General features: G+C 38.4%; 1 protein-coding gene across 1 annotated transcript in view; it reads right to left on the bottom strand.

Annotated features, from left to right (window-relative positions):
* Nucleotides 1–5,232, bottom strand: part of LOC101863707 (protein FAM219A) — a 21,961-nt gene that overhangs the window by 16,130 nt on the left and 599 nt on the right. The gene's annotated exons all lie outside the window — the stretch shown is intronic.

The following is a 5,232-nucleotide window of genomic DNA, read 5'->3' as shown; positions in this document are numbered from 1 at the left end:
GGTATCTAGATTTGTTTCTAACGTGTACTGTAGCTATGCTGTCTTCTCAATTCAGTTCAGACTTTTTCTTCTTTTCGCTTACTTGGGCCAAGACTTGTCCGTAGCCTAGATTCTAGGAGAAATGGAAAATCGGGAAGGATTTTTAACCTGTCCTGTACCGTGGTCTCGATATATCCGTATTAGATCTAGATCTAATATACATGATGAATAACAAGCAAGCATAGAATGACCATTCCTTTCTTTTAAAAAAATTCTTTCACTCACACCAGAATCTACTCTTAAATATCTAGATCCACATTAGATAAAGAAAAATACATGTGTATAGTCTGTATTTAGTAACCCATCATCATCATGCCCATGTAGATCATAGTGGGAACAATAGATCTAGACATCTAATGGGCCTGTCTGTTCTCAGTGTCACTGGGAATAGTTTCTTGGCCTCATCCCAGTGACACAGGAACAATTCTGGCCTATTCCCAGTGCTTTCCAAAATTAAAAACCTTGGCCTAAAACTAAAGGTGGGATACCTGGGTGTGACAAATGAGGTCCAAAATCAACTTTATGTAGTAACTCTGTAGAAATACATCATATTATTTATGGCCGAATGATTGCAGTTTTACTTTTAGGGACTGTTCACAAAGACCCCACCCTCTTGTCACCTTTCCAGGGTTGGTGATTTTTTTTTACTTTTTTTATAAAAATTAAAAAAATCGATTTTTTAAATTTAAATCAGATTTTTTTTTATTTAAATCGGATTTTTTTTTTTTTTAATGTCGACACAGTTAGGGATTTTTTGTGGCTAAAAGTATGTTCTTTTAGTGCAAAATGCATTTCTTTATTTTAACTAATGATTAATTTAAGCAACTGCAATTTTAGAAAGCCTTAATCTGCTATATCAGTGAATTATGGCTACAGACAAAAAATGAAGAAAATGTCAGTCTAAAAGGAGGGGGGGGGGGGAGGGGAGGGTAATTATGCATAGATAAACTTGCATTTTATTTTTTATTACAGTGTGTGTGTGAGCACGCGCTTGTGTTTGTCTAAAAAGAAAAAGAAAATGCTAATTCCAATTATGAAAAAAAGTAAATTGAATACTGTATTATTTTACTACTTACAGTGACAGGGGGGGAAAGCAGACTTTTAAGCATGATTATATTAGTCTACTAAACCTTATATCTGTTTTATAAAACCAAGGAAAGGAATTCTGAATGTTTAAAGATGTAAAAACAGAAAACATTTTTTAAAAGTGATTTAAATCACTGAGTTTTATTTTTTAAATCAAGTTGATTTAAATTTTTTTTAAATCAACCCAACCCTGGTTTTCAATTATGAAAAAAAAAAGTAAATTGAGAACTGTATTATTTTACAGTGACAGGGGGGAAAGCAAACTTTTAAGCATGATTATATTAGTCTACTAAACCTTATATCCGTTTAAAATAAAACCAAGGAAAGGAATTCTGAAAGTTTAAATATGTAAAAACTTAATACATTTTTTTGAAAATTGATTTAAATCACTGATTTTTTTTTTTTTATCAAATTGATTAAAATTCTTTAAAAATCAACTGATTTAAATCAACCCAGCTCTGATTTCAATTATGGAAAAAAAAGTAAATTGAATACTGTATTATTTTACAGTCAAAGGGGGGAAATCAGACTTTTAAGCATGATTACATTAGTCTACTGAGCCTTATATCTGTTTTATGAAACCAAGGAAAGGAATTCTGAATGTTGAAATGTGTAAAAACCGAATAAAAATATTTTTTTTTAAAGTGATTTAAATCACTGATTTTTATTTAAAAAATCAAGTTGATTTAAATAAAAAAAACCAACTGATTTAAATCAACCCAACCCTGCACCTTTCCCAGGACACCCCCCCCCCCCCCCCTCAAGTTGCCGTCAACCAAAATTATGTACACATGTGTACGTTTAGATTTAACTTGTACAGGGTGCATTTGCACCTTTGATTTTTTTTTAAATTGTTTATTAATTTAAAGAATACAATAATGGTGGCGCTGCCTCTGCTTGCACTGGAACCGGATCGACTGGTACACGTATACAGCACTCAAGGGGTCTGTTTGGCCAATTTTGGTGGATCGTGTCACCACAAATTTTGTGCTATTAGTACTTTCATACTCTTTCAGAGCCTCTGTGAACTCTGAAAAACTCTTGAACTTGGCTCCCACGTCCATGTTGAATAGATCTAGAAAACTAGAACTAGATCTAGGTGTTGAGTAATTTCAGATTTGCGATGCAATAGCCTTGGGGCCAACAGAACGCTACTGGCAAGGTTCCCTCAGGGCTCTGTTTTGAAAAATGAATATGCCACGCAGGTAAGCTTATTATATAGGCCAAGACTGCCTAGTTTCGCATTTGCCAATCTCGCGCAGCGATCTCGCACAGCGTTCGCAGCGCGAAACGATCTCGCGCAGAGCGCAGGTCGGGTCGACCCTGTGCGAATATAATTATTTCTTATTCGCACACCCTGTGCGAATAATATTAATTCTTATGCGCACACCCGGTGCGAATAATATTATTTCTTATGCGCACACCCGGTGCGAATAACCACTTCCTTCTGAATACTGTCTATCGGTGTGGACGATCAAATTGACCAAAACAAAGTTAAAAAATGATGTTAAAACACAAAAGTAAATTAATTTGGTTGTCTACAAAGATGCTACGGCTATTTAACTTTTCGAATCGAGCCGAACTACGCGGGTCGCCATTTTGTTTTGACCGGAAGTTCTCGCGCTACTCCTCTCTCTCTCTCTTTCTCTCTCTCCACTCCCCACAGACAAAATTGTACGCTTTTAGTAGGCTACAGTTGTAATGGAACGTTTGTTCACGGCACAGATTTCTACAATTTTTCAGCTATCACAGCGTAGAATTCTGTGGTTTAGGGTGAACGCAAAATTTGTTGGCCTAGGTCTAGGCTATCACGGTGAACGCGCAGCGGGTGAGAATAGCCAAAAGACTCGCCTGCACTATTCTCACCCCGGGTGAGAATAGAGGTGTCCTTTTCATATTCTGACTCGAGTCCGAATAAGAAATTTTTTTATTCGGACTCGAAAAAATGTTATTCGAATAACGACAGCCTTCTCAAGAAAGTTTAACCAAAGATAGTACATAACAAGATGGGCCACTTCTCTCTTTGAGCCAATTAAAAAAGTGTCCTCAAAATTAGGTGGCGCCCTCTTTGCGAACAGAGTTACCCTACTTGAGTTTTTAAAAATCAAAGTGAAACTAGCATGTTTTGGGATAAATTTCGGAAGAACGCTTTTTTTTAAAGAAAGTGGCTATTCTCACCCGCCCGGAAGTTCTCGCAAGATCAACTCCTCCCCTCTTCTCTCTCTCTCTGTCTCTTTCTGAATACTGTCTATCGGTGTGGACGATCAAATTGACCAAAACAAAGTTAAAAAATGATGTTAAAACACAAAAGTAAATTAATTTGGTTGTCTACAAAGATGCTACGGCTATTTAACTTTTCGAATCGAGCCGAACTACGCGGGTCGCCATTTTGTTTTGCCAGGAAATTCTCGCGCTACTCCTCTCTCTCTTTCTCTCTCTCTCTCCACTGCCCACAGACAAAATTATACGCTTTTAGTAGGCAACAGTTGTAATGGAACGTTTGTTCACGGCACAGAATTCTACAATTTTTCTGTTATCACAGTGTAGAATTCTGTGGTTTAGGGTGAACGCAAAATTTGGTGAACGTGCACCGGGTGAGAATAGCCACAAGACTCGCCTACCCTGCACTATTCTCACTCTGGGTGAGAATAGAGGTGGCCTTTTTTAAATGGTTACGCTGACAAAAAACCTCTTCCGGAGGAAAGGGTGATGGTTTTCTTCGTTTAATTTGACTTTAGAATGAAAGGCGAGAGGTCATTAAAATTTTAAAAAACTAAAACTCCGCACTGAACGTACCCGAACTGCTGATGAACAGCAGTCGATCTGCGCACGCAAGGAGGTGCTATTCCTATTCTTCTTCTGTAAAAACAAAAGAGAGCTTCAAAACAGACTGCAGCGCCATCTGAAGCAAAGAGCATACTTCCTGCGGACACTTTTTTGGCGGAGTGGCCCATCTTGTTATGTACTAGATTTTTTCTAGATCTATCTTTGGTTTTACCGACGGCCACCTCTATTCTCACCAAGAGTGAGAATAGTGCAGGCGAGTCTTGTGGCTATTCTCACCCGGTGCGCGTTCACCCTAAACCACAGAATTCTACACTGTGATAACAGAAAAATTGTAGAATTCTGTGCCGTGAACAAACGTTCCATTACAACTGTAGCCTACTAAAAGCGTACAATTTTGTCTGTGGGTAGTGGAGAGAGAGAGAGAAAGAGAGAGAGAAAGAGAGAGGAGTAGCGCGAGAATTTCCGGGCAAAACAAAATGGCGACCCGCGTAGTTCGGCTCGATTCGAATCGTAGCATCTTTGTAGACAACCAAATTAATTTACTTTTGTGTTTTAACATCATTTTTTAACGGAAATGGCTATTCTCATCTGGGGTGAGAATAGAAAAACGATCTACCTCTCACCCCGGATGAGACGTGCCAGCGTAGGCTATTCTCACCCGGTGCGAAACAAGACCTGCTTTTCCTCATTTTGGAATACTGTCTATCGGTGTGGATGATCAGACTGATCAGATTGATAAAAGCCAAGAAAAAATTACGTTATAGCACAAAAGTAAGCTAATTTGATCGTCTTCAAAGATGCTATGGCTATTTCACTGTTCGAATCGAGCCGAACTACGCGGGTCGCCATTTTGTTTTGCCCGGAAGTTCTTGCAAGATCTACTCCTCCCCTCTCTCTCTCTCTCTGTCTCTTTCTGAATACTGTCTATCGGTGTGGACGATCAAATTGACCAAAACAAAGTTAAAAAATGATGCTAAAACACAAAAGTAAATTAATTTGGTTGTCTACAAAGATGCTACGGCTATTTAACTTTTCGAATCGAGCCGAACTACGCGGGTCGCCATTTTGTTTTGAACGGAAGTTCTCGCGCTACTCCTCTCTCTGTCTCTTTCTCTCTCTCTCCACTGCCCACATACAAAATTGTACGCTTTTAGAGGCTACAGTTATAAGTTATAATGGAACGTTTGTTCACGGCACAGAATTCTACAATTTTTCTGTTATCACAGTGTAGAATTCTGTGGTTTAGGGTGAACGCAAAATTTGTTGGCCTAGATCTAGATCTAGATATCTAGGCTATAACGGTGAACGCGCACCGGGTGA

This window comes from Aplysia californica, unplaced genomic scaffold, assembly GCF_000002075.1.
Source record: "Aplysia californica isolate F4 #8 unplaced genomic scaffold, AplCal3.0 scaffold00008, whole genome shotgun sequence".
NCBI lineage: Eukaryota > Metazoa > Mollusca > Gastropoda > Aplysiida > Aplysiidae > Aplysia > Aplysia californica.
This window is presented reverse-complemented; position numbering and strand designations above follow the sequence as displayed.